Genomic DNA, 25,000 nt, shown 5'->3' with positions numbered 1-25,000 from the left:
GCTGCTGCTTGCGGAGCAAGCAGGCACATATTACTATCCTAGAAAAAAGGGTTTATTGTTGCGTTTATTATGGGCCTGCTAAGCGGAGCAAGCAGCAGCGAAGCTGCTGCTTGCGGAGCAAGCAGGCACATATTACTATCCACCCTAGAAAAGGGTTTATTTTTATTATTTTTTTTATATTTTATTCCACGATTTTTTCTGCTAAAATGCGGCCCGTACCGTAGATCGCACCGGCACGAATGAGGTATCAAACGATGCGGCTCGATCTGACTCGGTGCGGCATTATTTTTATAAGAATTCCCAGTTACCATGCCGATGCTATTCCCAAAAAACTCCCAAATAAAAGTCCCATAGGAATGAATGGGAAAAGGAAAGACAAAATCACACATCAAGCACCTTTTTCAAAGAGACGCTGCGCGCGCACACGTTAACCGATTGATATGAATTTTAGCTCATTTTGTTGGAATTTTTCCCATCTTTAGCTCAGTGTCAAAAAAAAAATTAAGGAATGAAAGCTATTCCCCCTGTGCGGGTTCAAAGACAGTGAGTGTAATCGCCACTCTGATATGCAATTAAGCTTTCAGTGACGGGAACCAAAAAATATATTTCCAAAAGTTTCACTTCAACTCGTCACCATGGCCACAATCTTTGCTCACTAGACATCAAATTCGCACATTTTATAGCCACAAGCCTCTGCTTTCTGAAAAACTAAGTTTTATTTGGCTACGGTGTCATTTAGTACCTTTATTTTCACTTTAAGCGAGGAGAAGTCGGACTTTGACGCCTATCTCCTCCATGTTAATTTCGCCGTTTTTTCCCTCTTCATTTTCGATCAATCATAAGTTTTCAACCTGCTCTCATTTGGTCATTTTTCATCCGATTAAAAAACTGAGAACATGCTCGCGTTCCCCAAACCCTTGCCGTTCTAACGAGCCATTTCTGGAATCTGCATCTTCAACCGTTAAGTCGCGAGAGGCTTTTGTTTGAGGTGAGCGTAATCCTATACAAATCAATGGAGTGTTGGTGCGTGACGTCTCCTCACAACTTAAAATCAAATGTGTGTGCGTGAATGTGCATGTTTTGTAAAGGGGCAGTGAGATACTGTTAATTATGGTAGATTCCACATTTCTTGACCGATTTCAATGGTTTGAATTTTAAACTGTTCAGCTCATTGAAATGTTGGTTAAAATCAAATGTGTGTGCGTGAATGTGCATATTTCTTAAAGGGACAGTAAGATACTTTATTTGATCTTGATTATGGTTAACTTTTACATTTCGTGAGCGATTTCAATGGTTGCAATTTTAAACTGTTCAGCTCTTTGAAATGTTAGTTAAAATCAAATGTGTGTGCGTGAATGTGCATGTTTCTTAAAGGGGCAGTAATACTTTTAGTAGATTATGGTTAATTTGCACATTTCTTGAGCGATTTCAACGGTTTAAATTTTAAACTGTTCAGCTCATTGAAATGTTACTTAAAATCAAATGTGTGTGCGTGAATGTGCATGTTTCTTAAAGGGGCAGTAACATACTGTTGATTATGGTTAACTTCCACATTTCTTGACCGATTTCAATGGTTGAAATTTTAAACTGTTCAGCTCATTGAAAAGAGTTGCAAGAGTTAGCAGGCCCATTCAAAATTTCCGCGGGAATTTTTCTAGTTATGGGCCTGCTAAGCGGAGCAAGCAGCAGCGAAGCTGCTGCTTGCGGAGCAAGCAGGCACATATTACTATCCTAGAAAAGGGGTTTATTTTTTTTATTTTTATATTATCTTCCAGCGACTTTTCCGCAAGAATAGGGGCCGTACCGTAGATCGCACCGCGACAAATAAGGTATCAAACGATGCGGCTCGATTTGACTCGCTGCGCTATTATTTTTATAAGAATTCCCAGTTACCATGGCGACACAATTCCCCAAAATGTCCCCCAAAAAGTCCCATAGGAATGAATGGGAATCCGAAAATGATCACATCAAATCAAGCACCTTTTTCCAAGACACGCTGCGCGCGCATACGTTAACCGACCGATATGAATTTTAGCTCATTTTGTTGGAATTTTTGTCATCTTTAGCTCAGTGTCAAAAAAAAAATTAAGGAATGAAAGCTCTCCCCCCTGTGCGGGTTCAAAGACAGTGAGTGTAATCGCCACTCTGATATGCAATTAAGGCTTCAGTGACGGGAACCAAAAAAATCTATTTCCAAAAGTTTCACTTCAACTCGTCACCATGGCCACAATCTTTGCTCACTAGACATCAAATTCACACATTTTGTAGCCACAAGCCTCTGCTTTCTGAAAAACTAAGTTTTATTTGGCTAAGGTGTCAATTAGTACCTTTATTTTCACTTTAAGCGAGGAGAAGTCGGACTTTGGCGCCTATCTCCTCCATGTTAATTTCGCTGTTTTTTCCCTCTTCATTTTCGATCAATCATAAGTTTTCAACCTGCTCTCATTTGGTCATTTTTCATCCGATTAAAAAACTGAGAACATGCTCGCGTTCCCCAAACCCTTGCCGTTCTAACGAGCCATTTCTGGAATCTGCATCTTCAACCGTTAAGTCGCGAGAGGCTTTTGTTTGAGGTGAGCGTAATCCTATACAAATCAATGGAGTGTTGGTGCGTGACGTCTCCTCACAACTTAAAATCAAATGTGTGTGCGTGAATGTGCATGTTTTGTAAAGGGGCAGTGAGATACTGTTAATTATGGTAGATTCCACATTTCTTGACCGATTTCAATGGTTTGAATTTTAAACTGTTCAGCTCATTGAAATGTTACTTAAAATCAAATGTGTGTGCGTGAATGTGCATATTTCTTAAAGGGACAGTAAGATACTTTATTTGATCTTGATTATGGTTAACTTTTACATTTCTTGAGCGATTTCAATGGTTGAAATTTTAAACTGTTCAGCTCATTGAAATGTTAGTTAAAATCAAATGTATGTGCGTGAATGTGCATGTTTCTTAAAGGGGCAGTAATACTTTTAGTTGATTATAACTTCCACATTTCTTGAGCGATTTCAACGGTTGAAATTTTAAACTGCTCATTGAAAAGAGTTGCAAGAGTTAGCAGGCCCATTCAAAATTTCCGCGGGAATTTTTCTAGTTTTTATATTATCTTCCAGCGACTTTTCCGCAAAAATAGGGCCCGAACCGTAGATCGCACCGGGACAAAAGAGGTATCAAACGATGCGGCTCGATCTGACTCGCTGCGCTATTATTTTTATAAGAATTCCCAGTTACCATGGCGACGCTATTCCCAAAAAACTCCCAAATAAAGTCCCATAGGAATGAATGGGAATCCGAAAGAGATCAACTCCAATCAAGCACCTTTTTCAAAGACACGCTGCGCGCGCATACGTTGACCGACCGATATGAATTTTAGCTCATTTTGTTGGAATTTTTGTCATCTTTAGCTCAGTGTCAAAAAAAAAATTAAGGAATGAAAGCTCTCCCCCCTGTGAGGGTTCAAAGACAGTGAGCAAAGGGGAAAAGTCGCCTATTTAGAGTGTGACTAATTAAGGCTTCAGTGACGGGAACCAAAAAATCTATTTCCAAAAGTTTCACTTCAACTCGTCACCATGGCCACAATCTTTGCTCACTAGACATCAAATTCGCACATTTTGTAGCCACAAGCCTCTGCTTTCTGAAAAACTAAGTTTTATTTGGCTAAGGTGTCATTTAGTACCTTTATTTTCACTTTAAGCGAGGAGAAGTCGGACTTTGGCGCCTATCTCCTCCATGTTAATTTCGCCGTTTTTTCCCTCTTCATTTTCGATCAATCATAAGTTTTCAACCTGCTCTCATTTGGTCATTTTTCATCCGATTAAAAATCTGAGAACATGCTCGCGTTCCCCAAACCCTTGCCGTTCTAACGAGCCATTTCTGGAATCTGCATCTTCAACCGTTAAGTCGCGAGAGGCTTTTGTTTGAGGTGAGCGTAATCCTATACAAATCAATGGAGTGTTGGTGCGTGACGTCTCCTCACAACTTAAAATCAAATGTGTGTGCGTGAATGTGCATGTTTTGTAAAGGGGCAGTGAGATACTGTTAATTATGGTAGATTCCACAATTATTGACCGATTTCAATGGTTTGAATTTTAAACTGTTCAGCTCATTGAAATGTTGGTTAAAATCAAATGTGTGTGCGTGAATGTGCATATTTCTTAAAGGGACAGTAAGATACTTTATTTGATCTTGATTATGGTTAACTTTTACATTTCTTGAGCGATTTCAATGGTTTAAATTTTAAACTGTTCAGCTCATTGAAATGTTGGTTAAAATCAAATGTGTGTGCGTGAATGTGCATATTTCTTAAAGGGACAGTAAGATACTTTATTTGATCTTGATTATGGTTAACTTGCACATTTCTTGAGCGATTTCAATGGTTTAAAATTTAAACTGTTCAGCTCATTGAAATGTTAGTTAAAATCAAATGTGTGTGCGTGAATGTGCATGTTTCTTAAAGGGGCAGTAATACTTTTAGTTGATTATAACTTCCACATTTCTTGAGCGATTTCAATGGTTTAAAATTTAAACTGTTCAGCTCATTGAAATGTTGGTTAAAATCAAATGTGTGTGCGTGAATGTGCATGTTTCTTAAAGGGGCAGTAATACTTTTAGTAGATTATGGTTAACTTCCACATTTCTTGAGCGATTTCAATGGTTGAAAGTTTAAACTGTTCAGCTCATTGAAAAGAGTTAGCAGGCCCATTCAAAATTTCCGCGGGAATTTTTCTAGTTATTATATCATCTTCCACGATTTTTCCGCAAGAATGCGGCCCGTACCGTAGATCGCACCGGCACGAATGAGGTATCAAACGATGCGGCTCGATCTGACTCGGTGCGGCATTATTTTTCTAATAATTCCCAGTTACCATGGCGACGCTATTCCCAAAAAACTCCCAAATAAAAGTCCCATAGGAATGAATGGGAAAAGGAAAGACAAAATCACACATCAAGCACCTTTTTCAAAGACACGCTGCGCGCGCATACGTTAACCGATTGATATGAATTTTAGCTCATTTTGTTGGAATTTTTCCCATCTTTAGCTCAGTGTCAAAAAACAAATTAAGGAATGAAAGCTCTTCCCCCTGTGCGGGTTCAAAGACAGTGAGTGTAATCGCCACTCTGATACCCAATTAAGCTTTCAGTGACGGGAACCAAAAAATCTATTTCCAAAAGTTTCACTTCAACTCGTCACCATGGCCACAATCTTTGCTCACTAGACATCAAATTCGCACCTTTTGTAGCCACAAGCCTCTGCTTTCTGAAAAACTAAGTTTTATTTGGCTAAGGTGTCATTTAGTACCTTTATTTTCACTTTAAGCGAGGAGAAGTCGGACTTTGGCGCCTATCTCCTCCATGTAAATTTCGCCGTTTTTTCCCTCTTCATTTTCGATCAATCATAAGTTTTCAACCTGCTCTCATTTGGTCATTTTTCATCCGATTAAAAAACTGAGAACATGCTCGCGTTCCCCAAACCCTTGCCGTTCTAACGAGCCATTTCTGGAATCTGCATCTTCAACCGTTAAGTCGCGAGAGGCTTTTGTTTGAGGTGAGCGTAATCCTATACAAATCAATGGAGTGTTGGTGCGTGACGTCTCCTCACAACTTAAAATCAAATGTGTGTGCGTGAATGTGCATGTTTTGTAAAGGGGCAGTGAGATACTGTTAATTATGGTAGATTCCACATTTCTTGACCGATTTCAATGGTTTGAATTTTAAACTGTTCAGCTCATTGAAATGTTACTTAAAATCAAATGTGTGTGCGTGAATGTGCATGTTTCTTAAAGGGGCAGTAAGATACTGTTGATTATGGTAGATTCCACATTTCTTGACCGATTTCAATGGTTGAAAGTTTAAACTGTTCAGCTCATTGAAATGTTAGTTAAAATAAATTGTGTGTGCGTGAATGTGCATATTTCTTAAAGGGACAGTAAGATACTTTATTTGATCTTGATTATGGTTAACTTTTACATTTCTTGAGCGATTTCAATGGTTGAAATTTTAAACTGTTCAGCTCATTGAAATGTTTGTTAAAATCAAATGTGTGTGCGTGAATGTGCATGTTTCTTAAAGGGGCAGTAATACTTTTAGTTGATTATAACTTCCACATTTCTTGAGCGATTTCAACGGTTGAAATTTTAAACTGTTCAGCTCATTGAAAAGAGTTGCAAGAGTTAGCAGGCCCATTCAAAATTTCCGCGGGAATTTTTCTAGTTATGGGCCTGCTAAGCGGAGCAAGCAGCAGCGAAGCTGCTGCTTGCGGAGCAAGCAGGCACATATTACTATCCTAGAAAAAAGGGTTTATTGTTGCGTTTATTATGGGCCTGCTAAGCGGAGCAAGCAGCAGCGAAGCTGCTGCTTGCGGAGCAAGCAGGCACATATTACTATCCACCCTAGAAAAAGGGTTTATTATTTTTTTTCTTTTTTATTCTTCCACCGACTTTTCCGCAAAAATGCGGCCCGAACCGTAGATCGCACCGGGACAAATGAGGTATCAAACGATGCGGCTCGCTCTGACTCGCTGCGCTATTATTTTTATAAGAATTCCCAGTTACCATGGCGACGCTATTCCCAAAAAACCACCCAAAATTCAAGGAAGGAAAAACCCATAGGAATGAATGGGATATCAACTCCAAACGAGCACCTTTTTCCAAGACACGCTGCGCGCGCATACGTTCACCGATTGATATGAATTTTAGCTCATTTTGTTGGAATTTTTCCCATCTTTAGCTCAGTGTCAAAAAAAATATTAAGGAATGAAAGCTCTTCCCCCTGTGCGGGTTCAAAGACAGTGAGTGTAATCGCCACTCTGATATGCAATTAAGGCTTCAGTGACGGGAACCAAAAAATCTATTTCCAAAAGTTTCACTTCAACTCGTCACCATGGCCACAATCTTTGCTCACTAGACATCAAATTCACACATTTTGTAGCCACAAGCCTCTGCTTTCTGAAAAACTAAGTTTTATTTGGCTAAGGTGTCATTTAGTACCTTTATTTTCACTTTAAGCGAGGAGAAGTCGGACTTTCTCGCCTATCTCCTCCATGTTAATTTCGCCGTTTTTTCCCTCTTCATTTTCGATCAATCATAAGTTTTCAACCTGCTCTCATTTGGTCATTTTTCATCCGATTAAAAATCTGAGAACATGCTCGCGTTCCCCAAACCCTTGCCGTTCTAACAAGCCATTTCTGGAATCTGCATCTTCAACCGTTAAGTCGCGAGAGGCTTTTGTTTGAGGTGAGCGTAATCCTATACAAATCAATGGAGTGTTGGTGCGTGACGTCTCCTCACAACTTAAAATCAAATGTGTGTGCGTGAATGTGCATGTTTTATAAAGGGGCAGTGAGATACTGTTAATTATGGTAGATTCCACATTTCTTGACCGATTTCAATGGTTTGAATTTTAAACTGTTCAGCTCATTGAAATGTTACTTAAAATCAAATGTGTGTGCGTGAATGTGCATGTTTCTTAAAGGGGCAGTAACATACTGTTGATTTTGGTTAACTTCCACATTTCTTGACCGATTTCAATGGTTGAAAGTTTAAACTGTTCAGCTCATTGAAAAGAGTTAGCAGGCCCATTCAAAATTTCCGCGGGAATTTTTCTAGTTTTTATATCATCTTCCAGCGACTTTTCCGCAAAAATAGGGCCCGAACCGTAGATCGCACCGGGACAAAAGAGGTATCAAACGATGCGGCTCGATCTGACTCGCTGCGCTATTATTTTTATAAGAATTCCCAGTTACCATGGCGACGCTATTCCCAAAAAACTCCCAAATAAAGTCCCATAGGAATGAATGGGAATCCGAAAGAGATCAACTCCAATCAAGCACCTTTTTCAAAGACACGCTGCGCGCGCATACATTAACCGACCGATATGAAAATTAGCTCATTTTGTTGGAATTTTTGTCATCTTTAGCTCAGTGTCAAAAAAAATTTTAAGGAATGAAAGCTCTCCCCCCTGTGAGGGTTCAAAGACAGTGAGCAAAGGGGAAAAGTCGCCTATTTAGAGTGTGACTAATTAAGGCTTCAGTGACGGGAACCAAAAAATCTATTTCCAAAAGTTTCACTTCAACTCGTCACCATGGCCACAATCTTTGCTCACTAGACATCAAATTCGCACATTTTGTAGCCACAAGCCTCTGCTTTCTGAAGAACTAAGTTTTATTTGGCTACGGTGTCATTTAGTACCTTTATTTTCACTTTAAGCGAGGAGAAGTCGGACTTTGACGCCTATCTCCTCCATGTTAATTTCGCCGTTTTTTCCCTCTTCATTTTCGATCAATCATAAGTTTTCAACCTGCTCTCATTTGGTCATTTTTCATCCGATTAAAAAACTGAGAACATGCTCGCGTTCCCCAAACCCTTGCCGTTCTAACGAGCCATTTCTGGAATCTGCATCTTCAACCGTTAAGTCGCGAGAGGCTTTTGTTTGAGGTGAGCGTAATCCTATACAAATCAATGGAGTGTTGGTGCGTGACGTCTCCTCACAACTTAAAATCAAATGTGTGTGCGTGAATGTGCATGTTTTGTAAAGGGGCAGTGAGATACTGTTAATTATGGTAGATTCCACATTTCTTGACCGATTTCAATGGTTTGAATTTTAAACTGTTCAGCTCATTGAAATGTTACTTAAAATCAAATGTGTGTGCGTAAATGTGCATGTTTCTTAAAGGGGCAGTAACATACTGTTGATTATGGTTAACTTTTACATTTCTTGAGCGATTTCAATGGTTTGAATTTTAAACTGTTCAGCTCATTGAAATGTTGGTTAAAATCAAATGTGTGTGCGTGAATGTGCATATTTCTTAAAGGGACAGTAAGATACTTTATTTGATCTTGATTATGGTTAACTTTTACATTTCTTGAGCAATTTCAATGGTTGAAATTTTAAACTGTTCAGCTCATTGAAATGTTACTTAAAATCAAATGTGTGTGCGTGAATGTGCATGTTTATTAAAGGGGCAGTAATACTTTTAGTAGATTATGGTTAACTTTTACATTTCTTGACCGATTTCAATGGTTTGAATTTTAAACTGTTCAGCTCATTGAAATGTTACTTAAAATCAAATGTGTGTGCGTGAATGTGCATGTTTCTTAAAGGGGCAGTAACATACTGTTGATTATGGTTAACTTCCACATTTCTTGACCGATTTCAATGGTTGAAAGTTTAAACTGTTCAGCTCATTGAAATGTTAGTTAAAATCAAATGTGTGTGCGTGAATGTGCATGTTTCTTAAAGGGGCAGTAACATACTGTTGATTATGGTTAACTTCCACATTTCTTGACCGATTTCAATGGTTGAAAGTTTAAACTGTTCAGCTCATTGAAATGTTAGTTAAAATCAAATGTGTGTGCGTGAATGTGCATGTTTCTTAAAGGGGCAGTAACATACTGTTGATTTTGGTTAACTTCCACATTTCTTGACCGATTTCAATGGTTGAAAGTTTAAACTGTTCAGCTCATTGAAAAGAGTTAGCAGGCCCATTCAAAATTTCCGCGGGAATTTTTCTAGTATTATTTTTATATTATCTTCCAGCGACTTTTCCGCAAAAATAGGGCCCGAACCGTAGATCGCACCGGGACAAAAGAGGTATCAAACGATGCGGCTCGCTCTGACTCGCTGCGCTATTATTTTTATAAGAATTCCCAGTTACCATGGCGACGCTATTCCCAAAAAACTCCCAAATAAAGTCCCATAGGAATGAATGGGAATCCGAAAGAGATCAACTCCAATCAAGCACCTTTTTCAAAGACACGCTGCGCGCGCATACGTTAACCGACCGATATGAAAATTAGCTCATTTTGTTGGAATTTTTGTCATCTTTAGCTCAGTGTCAAAAAAAAAATTAAGGAATGAAAGCTCTCCCCCCTGTGCGGGTTCAAAGACAGTGAGCAAAGGGGTAAAAGTCGCCTTTCTTGCATCAGTTAGAGCGTGACTAATTAAGGTCTGAGTGGTGGGAACCAAAAAATATATTTCCAAAAGTTTCACTTCAACTCGTCACCATGGCCACAATCTTTGCTCACTAGACATCAAATTCGCACATTTTGTAGCCACAAGCCTCTGCTTTCTGAAGAACTAAGTTTTATTTGGCTAAGGTGTCATTTAGTACCTTTATTTTCACTTTAAGCGAGGAGAAGTCGCACATTTTTGATCTCTTTTCAATGTAATTTTCGCCGTTTTTGCCTCTTCATTTTCGATCAATCATAAGTTTTCAACCTGCTCTCATTTGGTCATTTTTCATCCGATTAAAAAACTGAGAACATGCTCGCGTTCCCCAAACCCTTGCCGTTCTAACGAGCCATTTCTGGAATCTGCATCTTCAACCGTTAAGTCGCGAGAGGCTTTTGTTTGAGGTGAGCGTAATCCTATACAAATCAATGGAGTGTTGGTGCGTGACGTCTCCTCACAACTTAAAATCAAATGTGTGTGCGTGAATGTGCATGTTTTGTAAAGGGGCAGTGAGATACTGTTAATTATGGTAGATTCCACATTTCTTGACCGATTTCAATGGTTTGAATTTTAAACTGTTCAGCTCATTAAAATGTTACTTAAAATCAAATGTGTGTGCGTGAATGTGCATGTTTCTTAAAGGGGCAGTAACATACTGTTGATTTTAGTTAACTTGCACATTTCTTGACCGATTTCAATGGTTTAAATTTTAAACTGTTCAGCTCATTGAAATGTTGGTTAAAATCAAATGTGTGTGCGTGAATGTGCATATTTCTTAAAGGGACAGTAAGATACTTTATTTGATCTTGATTATGGTTAACTTCCACATTTCTTGACCGATTTCAATGGTTGAAAGTTTAAACTGTTCGGCTCATTGAAAAGAGTTAGCAGGCCCATTCAAAATTTCCGCGGGAATTTTTCTAGTTATTTTTTTTATATTTTATTCCACGATTTTTCCGCAAAAATGCGGCCCGTACCGTAGATCGCACCGGCACGAATGAGGTATCAAACGATGCGGCTCGATCTGACTCGGTGCGGCATTATTTTTATAAGAATTCCCAGTTACCATGGCGACGCTATTCCCAAAAAACTCCCAAATAAAGTCCCATAGGAATGAATGGGAATCCGAAAGAGATCAACTCCAATCAAGCACCTTTTTCAAAGACACGCTGCGCGCGCATACATTAACCGACCGATATGAAAATTAGCTCATTTTGTTGGAATTTTTGTCATCTTTAGCTCAGTGTCAAAAAAAATTTTAAGGAATGAAAGCTCTCCCCCCTGTGAGGGTTCAAAGACAGTGAGCAAAGGGGAAAAGTCGCCTATTTAGAGTGTGACTAATTAAGGCTTCAGTGACGGGAACCAAAAAATCTATTTCCAAAAGTTTCACTTCAACTCGTCACCATGGCCACAATCTTTGCTCACTAGACATCAAATTCGCACATTTTGTAGCCACAAGCCTCTGCTTTCTGAAGAACTAAGTTTTATTTGGCTAAGGTGTCATTTAGTACCTTTATTTTCACTTTAAGCGAGGAGAAGTCGCACATTTTTGATCTCTTTTCAATGTAATTTTCGCCGTTTTTGCCTCTTCATTTTCGATCAATCATAAGTTTTCAACCTGCTCTTATTTGGTCATTTTTCATCCGATTAAAAAACTGAGAACATGCTCGCGTTCCCCAAACCCTTGCCGTTCTAACGAGCCATTTCTGGAATCTGCATCTTCAACCGTTAAGTCGCGAGAGGCTTTTGTTTGAGGTGAGCGTAATCCTATACAAATCAATGGAGTGTTGGTGCGTGACGTCTCCTCACAACTTAAAATCAAATGTGTGTGCGTGAATGTGCATGTTTTGTAAAGGGGCAGTGAGATACTGTTAATTATGGTAGATTCCACATTTCTTGACCGATTTCAATGGTTTGAATTTTAAACTGTTCAGCTCATTGAAATGTTACTTAAAATCAAATGTGTGTGCGTGAATGTGCATGTTTCTTAAAGGGGCAGTAACATACTGTTGATTTTGGTTAACTTCCACATTTCTTGACCGATTTCAATGGTTGAAATTTTAAACTGTTCAGCTCATTGAAATGTTGGTTAAAATCAAATGTATGTGCGTGAATGTGCATGTTTCTTAAAGGGCCAGTAATACTTTTAGTTGATTATAACTTCCACATTTCTTGAGCGATTTCAATGGTTGAAAGTTTAAACTGTTCAGCTCATTGAAAAGAGTTAGCAGGCCCATTCAAAATTTCCGCGGGAATTTTTCTAGTTATGGGCCTGCTAAGCGGAGCAAGCAGCAGCGAAGCTGCTGCTTGCGGAGCAAGCAGGCACATATTACTATCCACCCTAGAAAAGTGTTTAATTATGGGCCTGCTAAGCGGAGCAAGCAGCAGCGAAGCTGCTGCTTGCGGAGCAAGCAGGCACATATTACTATCCTAGAAAAAGGGTTTATTTTTTTTCTTCTTAATCTTATTTTTTAATCTTCCACAGTTTTTTCCGCAAGAATGCAGCCCGTACCGTACATCGCACCGGGACAAATGAAGTATCAAACGATGCGGCTCGATCTGACTCGATGCGGCATTATTTTTCTAAGAATTCCCACTTACCATGGCGATGCTATTCCCAAAAAACTCCCAAATAAAAGTCCCATAGGAATGAATGGGAAAAGGAAAGACAAAATCACACATCAAGCACCTTTTTCAAAGAGACGCTGCGCGCGCATACGTTAACCGATTGATATGAATTTTAGCTCATTTTGTTGGAATTTTTCCCATCTTTAGCTCAGTGTCAAAAAAAAAATTAAGGAATGAAAGCTCTTCCCCCTGTGCGGGTTCAAAGACAGTGAGTGTAATCGCCACTCTGATACCCAATTAAGGTCTGAGTGGTGGGAACCAAAAAATATATTTCCAAAAGTTTCACTTCAACTCGTCACCATGGCCACAATCTTTGCTCACTAGACATCAAATTCGCACATTTTGTAGCCACAAGCCTCTGCTTTCTGAAGAACTAAGTTTTATTTGGCTAAGGTGTCATTTAGTACCTTTATTTTCACTTTAAGCGAGGAGAAGTCGCACATTTTTGATCTCTTTTCAATGTAATTTTCGCCGTTTTTGCCTCTTCATTTTCGATCAATCATAAGTTTTCAACCTGCTCTCATTTGGTCATTTTTCATCCGATTAAAAAACTGAGAACATGCTCGCGTTCCCCAAACCCTTGCCGTTCTAACGAGCCATTTCTGGAATCTGCATCTTCAACCGTTAAGTCGCGAGAGGCTTTTGTTTGAGGTGAGCGTAATCCTATACAAATCAATGGAGTGTTGGTGCGTGACGTCTCCTCACAACTTAAAATCAAATGTGTGTGCGTGAATGTGCATGTTTTGTAAAGGGGCAGTGAGATGCTGTTAATTATGGTAGATTCCACATTTCTTGACCGATTTCAATGGTTTGAATTTTAAACTGTTCAGCTCATTGAAATGTTACTTAAAATCAAATGTGTGTGCGTGAATGTGCATGTTTCTTAAAGGGGCAGTAACATATTGTTGATTATGGTTAACTTTTACATTTCTTGAGCGATTTCAATGGTTTAAATTTTAAACTGTTCAGCTCATTGAAATGTTGGTTAAAATCAAATGTGTGTGCGTGAATGTGCATGTTTCTTAAAGGGGCAGTAATACTTTTAGTAGATTATGGTTAACTTCCACATTTCTTGACCGATTTCAATGGTTGAAAGTTTAAACTGTTCAGCTCATTGAAAAGAGTTAGCAGGCCCATTCAAAATTTCCGCGGGAATTTTTCTAGTTATGGGCCTGCTAAGCGGAGCAAGCAGCAGCGAAGCTGCTGCTTGCGGAGCAAGCAGGCACATATTACTATCCACCCTAGAAAAGTGTTTAATATTATTTTTATATTATCTTCCAGCGACTTTTCCGCAAAAATAGGGCCCGAACCGTAGATCGCACCGGGACAAAAGAGGTATCAAACGATGCGGCTCGCTCTGACTCGCTGCGCTATTATTTTTATAAGAATTCCCAGTTACCATGGCGACGCTATTCCCAAAAAACTCCCAAATAAAGTCCCATAGGAATGAATGGGAATCCGAAAGAGATCAACTCCAATCAAGCACCTTTTTCAAAGACACGCTGCGCGCGCATACGTTAACCGACCGATATGAATTTTAGCTCATTTTGTTGGAATTTTTGTCATCTTTAGCTCAGTGTCAAAAAAAAAATTAAGGAATGAAAGCTCTCCCCCCTGTGCGGGTTCAAAGACAGTGAGCAAAGGGGTAAAAGTCGCCTTTCTTGCATCAGTTAGAGCGTGACTAATTAAGGTCTGAGTGGTGGGAACCAAAAAATATATTTCCAAAAGTTTCACTTCAACTCGTCACCATGGCCACAATCTTTGCTCACTAGACATCAAATTCGCACATTTTGTAGCCACAAGCCTCTGCTTTCTGAAGAACTAAGTTTTATTTGGCTAAGGTGTCATTTAGTACCTTTATTTTCACTTTAAGCGAGGAGAAGTCGCACATTTTTGATCTCTTTTCAATGTAATTTTCGCCGTTTTTGCCTCTTCATTTTCGATCAATCATAAGTTTTGAACCTGCTCTCATTTGGTCATTTTTCATCCGATTAAAAAACTGAGAACATGCTCGCGTTCCCCAAACCCTTGCCGTTCTAACGAGCCATTTCTGGAATCTGCATCTTCAACCGTTAAGTCGCGAGAGGCTTTTGTTTGAGGTGAGCGTAATCCTATACAAATCAATGGAGTGTTGGTGCGTGACGTCTCCTCACAACTTAAAATCAAATGTGTGTGCGTGAATGTGCATGTTTTGTAAAGGGGCAGTGAGATGCTGTTAATTATGGTAGATTCCACATTTCTTGACCGATTTCAATGGTTTGAATTTTAAACTGTTCAGCTCATTGAAATGTTACTTAAAATCAAATGTGTGTGCGTGAATGTGCATGTTTCTTAAAGGGGCAGTAACATACTGTTGATTTTGGTTAACTTCCACATTTCTTGACCGATTTCAATGGTTGAAAGTTTAAACTGTTCAGCTCATTGAAAAGAGTTAGCAGGCCCATTCAAAATTTCCGCGGGAATTTTTCTAGTTCTTATTATGGGCCTGCTGCGAAGCAGAAGGCACATATTACTATCCTAGAAAAAGGGAAAAAGGGTTTATTATTTTCCGCAAAAATGCGGCCCGTACCGTAGATCGCACCGGCACAAATGAGGTATCAAACGATGCGGCTCGATCTGACTCGCTGCGCTATTATTTTTATAAGAATTCCCAGTTACCATGGCGACGCTATTCCCAAAAAACTCCCAAATAAAGTCCCATAGGAATGAATGGGAATCCGAAAGAGATCAACTCCAATCAAGCACCTTTTTCAAAGACACGCTGCACGCGCATACGTTGACCGACCGATATGAATTTTAGCTCATTTTGTTGGAATTTTTGTCATCTTTAGCTCAGTGTCAAAAAAAAAATTAAGGAATGAAAGCTCTCCCCCCTGTGAGGGTTCAAAGACAGTGAGCAAAGGGGAAAAGTCGCCTATTTAGAGTGTGACTAATTAAGGCTTCAGTGACGGGAACCAAAAAATCTATTTCCAAAAGTTTCACTTCAACTCGTCACCATGGCCACAATCTTTGCTCACTAGACATCAAATTCGCACATTTTGTAGCCACAAGCCTCTGCTTTCTGAAAAACTAAGTTTTATTTGGCTAAGGTGTCATTTAGTACCTTTATTTTCACTTTAAGCGAGGAGAAGTCGCACAATTTTGATCTCTTTTCAATGTAATTTTCGCCGTTTTTCCCTCTTCATTTTCGATCAATCATAAGTTTTGAACCTGCTCTCATTTGGTCATTTTTCATCCGATTAAAAAACTGAGAACATGCTCGCGTTCCCCAAACCCTTGCCGTTCTAACGAGCCATTTCTGGAATCTGCATCTTCAACCGTTAAGTCGCGAGAGGCTTTTGTTTGAGGTGAGCGTAATCCTATACAAATCAATGGAGTGTTGGTGCGTGACGTCTCCTCACAACTTAAAATCAAATGTGTGTGCGTGAATGTGCATGTTTTAGTTGATGTCGATTATGGTGAACTTCCACATTTCTTGACCGATTTCAATGGTTTAAATTTTAAACTGTTCAGCTCATTGAAATGTTACTTAAAATCAAATGTGTGTGCGTGAATGTGCATGTTTCTTAAAGGGGCAGAAACATACTTTATTTGATCTTGATTATGGTTAACTTCCACATTTCTTGACCGATTTCAATGGTTTAAATTTTAAACTGTTCAGCTCATTGAAATGTTAAAATGTTACTTAAAATCAAATGTGTGTGCGTGAATGTGCAAGTTTCTTAAAGGGGCAGTAACATACTGTTGATTATGGTGAACTTCCACATTTCTTGACCGATTTCAATGGTTTAAATTTTAAACTGTTCAGCTCATTGAAATGTTACTTAAAATCAAATGTGTGTGCGTGAATGTGCATGTTTCTTAAAGGGGCAGTAACATACTGTTGATTATGGTGAACTTCCACATTTCTTGACCGATTTCAATGGTTGAAAGTTTAAACTGTTCAGCTCATTGAAAAGAGTTAGCAGGCCCATTCAAAATTTCCGCGGGAATTTTTCTAGTTATTATATCATCTTCCACGATTTTTCCGCAAAAATGCGGCCCGTACCGTAGATCGCACCGGCACGAATGAGGTATCAAACGATGCGGCTCGATCTGACTCGGTGCGGCATTATTTTTCTAAGAATTCCCAGTTACCATGGCGACGCTATTCCCAAAAAACTCCCAAATAAAAGTCCCATAGGAATGAATGGGAAAAGGAAAGACAAAATCACACATCAAGCACCTTTTTCAAAGAGATGCTGCGCGCGCATACGTTAACCGATTGATATGAATTTTAGCTCATTTTGTTGGAATTTTTCCCATCTTTAGCTCAGTGTCAAAAAAAAAATTAAGGAATGAAAGCTCTTCCCCCTGTGCGGGTTCAAAGACAGTGAGTGTAATCGCCACTCTGATACCCAATTAAGCTTTCAGTGACGGGAACCAAAAAATATATTTCCAAAAGTTTCACTTCAACTCGTCACCATGGCCACAATCTTTGCTCACTAGACATCAAATTCGCACATTTTGTAGCCACAAGCCTCTGCTTTCTGAAAAACTAAGTTTTATTTGGCTAAGGTGTCATTTAGTACCTTTATTTTCACTTTAAGCGAGGAGAAGTCGGACTTTCGCGCCTATCTCCTCCATGTAAATTTCGCCGTTTTTCCCTCTTCATTTTCGATCAATCATAAGTTTTCAACCTGCTCTCATTTGGTCATTTTTCATCCGATTAAAAAACTGAGAACATGCTCGCGTTCCCCAAACCCTTGCCGTTCTAACGAGCCATTTCTGGAATCTGCATCTTCAACCGTTAAGTCGCGAGAGGCTTTTGTTTGAGGTGAGCGTAATCCTATACAAATCAATGGAGTGTTGGTGCGTGACGTCTCCTCACAACTTAAAATCAAATGTGTGTGCGTGAATGTGCATGTTTTGTAAAGGGGCAGTGAGATACTGTTAATTATGGTAGATTCCACATTTCTTGACCGATTTCAATGGTTTGAATTTTAAACTGTTCAGCTCATTGAAATGTTACTTAAAATCAAATGTGTGTGCGTGAATGTGCATGTTTCTTAAAGGGGCAGTAACATACTGTTGATTATGGTTAACTTTTACATTTCTTGAGCGATTTCAATGGTTTAAATTTTAAACTGTTCAGCTCATTGAAATGTTGGTTAAAATCAAATGTGTGTGCGTGAATGTGCATATTTCTTAAAGGGACAGTAAGATACTTTATTTGATCTTGATTATGGTTAACTTCCACATTTCTTGACCGATTTCAATGGTTGAAAGTTTAAACTGTTCGGCTCATTGAAAAGAGTTAGCAGGCCCATTCAAAATTTCCGCGGGAATTTTTCTAGTTTTTTTTTTTATATTATCTTCCACCGACTTTTCCGCAAAAATGCGGCCCGAACCGTAGATCGCACCGGGACAAAAGAGGTATCAAACGATGCGGCTCGATCTGACTCGCTGCGCTATTATTTTTATAAGAATTCCCAGTTACCATGGCGACACAATTCCCCAAAATGTCCCCCAAAAAGTCCCATAGGAATGAATGGGAATCCGAAAATGATCACATCAAATCAAGCACCTTTTTCCAAGACACGCTGCGCGCGCATACGTTAACCGACCGATATGAAAATTAGCTCATTTTGTTGGAATTTTTGTCATCTTTAGCTCAGTGTCAAAAAAAAAATTAAGGAATGAAAGCTCTCCCCCCTGTGCGGGTTCAAAGACAGTGAGCAAAGGGGTGAAAGTCGCCTTTCTTGCATCAGTTAGAGCGTGACTAATTAAGGTCTGAGTGGTGGGAACCAAAAAATATATTTCCAAAAGTTTCACTTCAACTCGTCACCATGGCCACAATCTTTGCTCACTAGACATCAAATTCGCACATTTTGTAGCCACAAGCCTCTGCTTTCTGAAGAACTAAGTTTTATTTGGCTAAGGTGTCATTTAGTACCTTTATTTTCACTTTAAGCGAGGAGAAGTCGCACATTTTTGATCTCTTTTCAATGTAATTTTCGCCGTTTTTGCCTCTTCATTTTCGATCAATCATAAGTTTTCAACCTGCTCTCATTTGGTCATTTTTCATCCGATTAAAAAACTGACAACATGCTCGCGTTCCCCAAACCCTTGCCGTTCTAACGAGCCATTTCTGGAATCTGCATCTTCAACCGTTAAGTCGCGAGAGGCTTTTGTTTGAGGTGAGCGTAATCCTATACAAATCAATGGAGTGTTGGTGCGTGACGTCTCCTCACAACTTAAAATCAAATGTGTGTGCGTGAATGTGCATGTTTTGTAAAGGGGCAGTGAGATACTGTTAATTATGGTAGATTCCACATTTCTTGACCGATTTCAATGGTTTGAATTTTAAACTGTTCAGCTCATTGAAATGTTACTTAAAATCAAATGTGTGTGCGTGAATGTGCATGTTTCTTAAAGGGGCAGTAACATACTGTTGATTATGGTAGATTCCACATTTCTTGACCGATTTCAATGGTTTAAATTTTAAACTGTTCAGCTCATTGAAATGTTACTTAAAATCAAATGTGTGTGCGTGAATGTGCATGTTTTGTAAAGGGGCAGTAAGATACTTTTAGTTGATGTTGATTATGGTGAACTTCCACATTTCTTGACTGATTTCAATGGTTTAAATTTTAAACTGTTCAGCTCATTGAAATGTTAGTTAAAATCAAATGTGTGTGCGTGAATGTGCATGTTTCTTAAAGGGGCAGTAATACTTTTAGTAGATTATGGTTAACTTGCACATTTCTTGACCGATTTCAATGGTTGAAAGTTTAAACTGTTCAGCTCATTGAAAAGAGTTAGCAGGCCCATTCAAAATTTCCGCGGGAATTTTTCTAGTTTTTTTTCTTCTTATTATTTTTTAATCTTCCGCGTTTTTTCTGCTAAAATGCGGCCCGTACCGTAGATCGCACCGGGACAAAAGAGGTATCAAACGATGCGGCTCGATCTGACTCGCTGCGCTATTATTTTTATAAGAATTCCCAGTTACCATGGCGACGCTATTCCCAAAAAACTCCCAAATAAAGTCCCATAGGAATGAATGGGAATCCGAAAGAGATCAACTCCAATCAAGCACCTTTTTCAAAGAAACGCTGCGCGCGCATACATTAACCGACCGATATGAAAATTAGCTCATTTTGTTGGAATTTTTGTCATCTTTAGCTCAGTGTCAAAAAAAATTTTAAGGAATGAAAGCTCTCCCCCCTGTGAGGGTTCAAAGACAGTGAGCAAAGGGGTGAAAGTCACCTTTCTTGCATCAGTTAGAGCCTGACTAACTAAGGTCTGAGTGGTGGGAACCAAAAAATATATTTCCAAAAGTTTCACTTCAACTCGTCACCATGGCCACAATCTTTGCTCACTAGACATCAAATTCGCACATTTTGTAGCCACAAGCCTCTGCTTTCTGAAGAACTAAGTTTTATTTGGCTACGGTGTCATTTAGTACCTTTATTTTCACTTTAAACGAGGAGAAGTCGCACTATTTTGATCTCTTTTCAATGTAATTTTCGCCGTTTTTTCCCTCTTCATTTTCGATCAATCATAAGTTTTCAACCTGCTCTCATTTGGTCATTTTTCATCCCATTAAAAAACTGAGAACATGCTCGCGTTCCCCAAACCCTTGCCGTTCTAACAAGCCATTTCTGGAATCTGCATCTTCAACCGTTAAATCGCGAGAGGCTTTTGTTTGAGGTGAGCGTAATCCTATACAAATCAATGGAGTGTTGGTGCGTGACGTCTCCTCACAACTTAAAATCAAATGTGTGTGCGTGAATGTGCATGTTTTGTAAAGGGGCAGTGAGATACTGTTAATTATGGTAGATTCCACATTTCTTGACCGATTTCAATGGTTTGAATTTTAAACTGTTCAGCTCATTGAAATGTTACTTAAAATCAAATGTGTGTGCGTGAATGTGCATGTTTCTTAAAGGGGCAGTAACATACTGTTGATTATGGTTAACTTTTACATTTCTTGAGCGATTTCAATGGTTGAAATTTTAAACTGTTCAGCTCATTGAAATGTTGGTTAAAATCAAATGTGTGTGCGTGAATGTGCATGTTTCTTAAAGGGACAGTAAGATACTTTATTTGATCTTGATTATGGTTAACTTTTACATTTCTTGACCGATTTCAATGGTTTGAATTTTAAACTGTTCAGCTCATTGAAATGTTACTTAAAATCAAATGTGTGTGCGTGAATGTGCATGTTTCTTAAAGGGGCAGTAACATACTGTTGATTATGGTTAACTTCCACATTTCTTGAGCGATTTCAATGGTTGAAAGTTTAAACTGTTCAGCTCATTGAAAAGAGTTAGCAGGCCCATTCAAAATTTCCGCGGGAATTTTTCTAGTTAGATGTATATTGCCCTATTTTGACATATTGGGCCCTAGCCTTTAAATAGCTTTTTAGCCATCATCCAGCCACTCCCTGAATTCCATATATATTTTTTAAGCTTATTAAAAGTAGGGTTGAATGATTGATTGTATCAAAAGCTTTTTTGAAATCAACAAAAACAGCATATTTTTTCTGATCCTAAGCATTTGTAATCTTCTATTGCCTCAATAAATGCTAAAACCATACTGACCTTCATTTAATATTTGATGTTTTGTCCAGAAATTTCTCAAGTCGAGAATTGAAAAGTTTCTCAAGAATTTTTGAAAATTGAGGCAACAGAGAAATTGGTCTATAGTTGGTGTAACTGTGTTGATTATCATTCTTAAAAAGAGGTATTACTTTTGCAATTTTCATACTCCGGGTAAAACAGCCAGACTGAAAGGATAAATTGTAGATATATGTTAAGGGCTTAACAAGATTAGCAATAACTTTTTTTTTTTTTTACTAATGCCATATTATACTTATTCCATACAATCTGTGGATAATTTACTCTTACATTTCATTACTGTACTTATTACTTCTTGCTCATCTGTAGGTGAGAGAAAAAGTGACACTGAATTCAGTTTAATGGATGTATCACATGTTTTGGCTTTATAGGACGGAATTTTTGCAGCCAAGTTAGGGCCAACATTTACAAAAAAATTATTAAAACTGTTCACAATCTCATGCATGTTATAGATCTCACCTTTTTCATCAAGAAAATAATCAGGGTATGAAGATTTAGAGATTCCTTTTTTGATTAAACTATTTAATGTATCTCAAGTACCTTTTACATTGTTTGGATTAGCGTACAGCTGTTTTCTATAGTAAAGCTGCTTGCTTGTTCTTATGTCAGTTAATTTGTTTCTGTAACATTTATATCTCTGTTCTGCTTCTTTTGTTTTTGCCTTGAGAAACTGTTTGAAAATGATTTTTTTTTTTTTGGCAAGCATTAACTATTCCTTTGTGAGCCAAGGACTCGTTTTATGCTTCCTCTTTATACAGGTTTTAATCAGAAAACAGTGTTTATTATACAGCAAGGTAAATATGTCAACAAATACATTGTAAGCACTGTCAACATGTAACTCTTTATAAACGAGATCCCAGTTTTGATGCGCTAATCTATTATTCAGTGCACAGATTGTTTCCTCGCTTATTAATCGCTTTACTATAAATTCCATGGAATCTTTTACTTTCTTCAATTTACAGTCATCAGTAATGTCACAAATAAACAGGCCACTGGTGACACGTCTCCATAAAATTTGTGAAGATATTGTCAATAATAGTGGCACTGTGACGTTATTCTGCTTGGTTTTGTTATTGTTGGATAAAGAGCTAAACTGTACATTGTGTTAGTGAAATCATCAAGAGATTTGAGTTTGGTTGGATTTAAGAAATCTATGTTAAAGTCCCCACAGATAAACAATGTTTTATGATTGATAGAATAAAACAATTTGTCAGTCCATTCAGTAAAAATTACGATGCTTGAACCAGGTGTCCGATACACACAACTTATAACATTTTTCATTTTTTCCTTTATGATCTCAACTGTTATACATTCCATTATTCCATCTATTGCAAGGGTCATGTGTGTTACAATATTAAATGTAATGGATTTATGAACATATATGGTGACCCCTTCCCCTGCTTTATTTTGTCGGTTCATATATTTTAGTTCATACTCGTCAAGACAAAAATGTTTACCTTTATCAAGGTTAAACCAAGTTTCTGTGATGGCAATGACAGTAAAAAGGGCAGGAAAATCCTAATATAAACTCCTTAATAGATTCAAAATTTGCATACATGCTTCTGCTATTTAAGTGTATTATTGACTATTTCCCATGCAAATTCACATTAGTTTTAAACTGTTCTTCGGTGAAGTAATTGCAGCTACTAACAATAGAAGCAAGTTTTCAGGGTCTATTTCTGTATCTAGATCGGTTGTACTATACTCATGATATTCACATGTTTCCAGCTCAAATTCCTTATGTTGGATAATTGCTTTTAACATGTCCATATTGATTTTTGATTTAGCCTTAGATATCGTTGTGTTTTACATAGTGGTGGTCAAGAGAATTCCAAAGTAACTTATACCATACGTGTCAGATGTACTTGTCCAGATACATTTTTTCACCACCGGAACTTTTGATTTGATTTAGCTTATTCAAAATTTTACAGTTGGTTACCCATGTGTACTGTATCTTGCCTTGCTTTTTGAGTTGTCTTGCTCTCCTTTCAATATCCGCGTTCCTTCGCATTAAGTGTTCGTTCACCTTTACCTTTTAGCTTGCATCCTTGTCTCAAGAGTGCCACTTTGTTCTTCCGGTTAATGAATGTCATGATGACAGCCGGTGGTCTCTCACTCCGTCTGGGCAGTGGGTGGCACGCCTCGATGTGAGCCAAGTCGATCTCAATCCCCTTGTCTTGGAGGAAGGATTTCACTTGTAGCTCCACCGAGCGCGTCTTCTCATCGCTGGAATCCCCGTTATCCGCAGCCACCGCACGCGCATAGGAGCGCGGCCTGATTTTGATGCCGGTGATGGCCACATCATTCATGCGGTTATGCTGCTCCATCTCGTCAACGCGCCGTTCAAGATCTGAGATGTGCTGGTCTTTCTCTGCGTTTTGGAGGCGTCGTTTTTTAACTTCCTCCAATAAGTCTAGTAGTTGTTCCTGCTGCACTCTGACAGCAATAACATTCCCCGCAAGTGAGTCGAGGGAGTTCTTTATCTCCTCAAACTCCTCTAGTGACGGTGTTGGGGTTTCTCTTCGGAGGCATAATGATCGTTGTTTAACGAGCAGGCGCACCGCTCCTTTGCTGAGTTACTAGCGTACTTGCTCTGGCGCGCTAGCATGTGTCACATCAAGAAACACAATGAGGAAAGTTCGCCGCATTTTCCTTAAAGCAGAATATGCAGCCAGGTGTTTGTGTGTGTAATATATATATATATATATACACACATATATATACACACACACATATACATATATACACATACATATATACACATATACATATATATATACATACACATATACACATATATACATATACACATATACATATATACATATACACATATACATATATATATACATATACATATACATATATACATATATATATATATACATATATATATATATACATATACATATATACATATATATACATATACATATACATATATACATATATACATACACATATATATACACATACACATATATATATACATATACATATATATATATATACATATACACATATATATATATCCCCTCCGTGAGTCATCACCTTATCGTGGTGGAGGGGTTTGCGTGTCCCAATGAACCTGGGAGCTATGTTGTCCGGGGCTTCATGCCCCTGGTAGGGCCACCCATGGCAAACAGGTCCTAGGTGATGGACCAGACAAAGCATGGCTCAAATGAACCCAATGTTGAACACAAACTTTGGATTTTCGTTTCCCTGGCCCAGACGCGGGTCACCGGGGCCCCCCTCTGGAGCTAGGCCTGGAGGTGTGGCTCGAAGGCGAGCGTCTGGTGGCCGGGCCTACACCCATGGGGCCAGGCCGGGCACAGACCGAAAAGGCAACGTGGGTCCCCCTTCCCATGGGCTCACCACCGGTGGAAGGGGCCAAAGGGGTTAGGTGCGCAGTGAGTTGGGTGGCAGCCAAAGGCGGGGGCCTTGGCGGTCCGACCCTCGGCTACTGAAGCTAGTTCTGGGGACATGGAATGTCACCTCTCTGACAGGGAAGGAGCCCGAGCTGATGTGCGAGGCTGAGAAGTTCCGACTAGATATAGTCGGACTTACCTCCACACACGGCTTGGGTTCTGGTACCAATCCTCTCGAGAGGGACTGGACCCTCTTCCACTCTGGAGTTGCTCAAGGTGAGAGGCGCAGAGCAGGTGTGGGCATACTCATTGCCCCCCGGCTAGGCGCCTGTGCGTTGGGGTTTACCCCGGTGAACGAGAGGGTAGCCTCCCTGCGCCTACGGGTGGGGGGACGGGTCCTGACTGTTGTTTGTGCTTATGCACCGAACAACAAC

At 39.0% G+C, this 25,000-nt stretch overlaps 1 protein-coding gene and 1 pseudogene across 1 annotated transcript in view; both read right to left on the bottom strand.

Annotated features, from left to right (window-relative positions):
• mbtd1 (mbt domain containing 1) overlaps nucleotides 1-25,000 on the bottom strand; it is a 112,450-nt gene that overhangs the window by 33,398 nt on the left and 54,052 nt on the right. The window lies entirely within an intron of this gene.
• On the bottom strand, nucleotides 21,808-22,968 carry LOC147157255 (uncharacterized; annotated as a pseudogene).

This window comes from Leptonotus elevatus, chromosome 20 (genome assembly GCF_054856555.1).
Source record: "Leptonotus elevatus isolate MCC_2025b chromosome 20, RoL_Lele_1.0, whole genome shotgun sequence".
Taxonomy (NCBI): Eukaryota; Metazoa; Chordata; class Actinopteri; order Syngnathiformes; family Syngnathidae; genus Leptonotus; species Leptonotus elevatus.
Note: the sequence above shows the minus strand (reverse complement) of the source record. Positions and strands in the feature narration are given on the sequence as shown.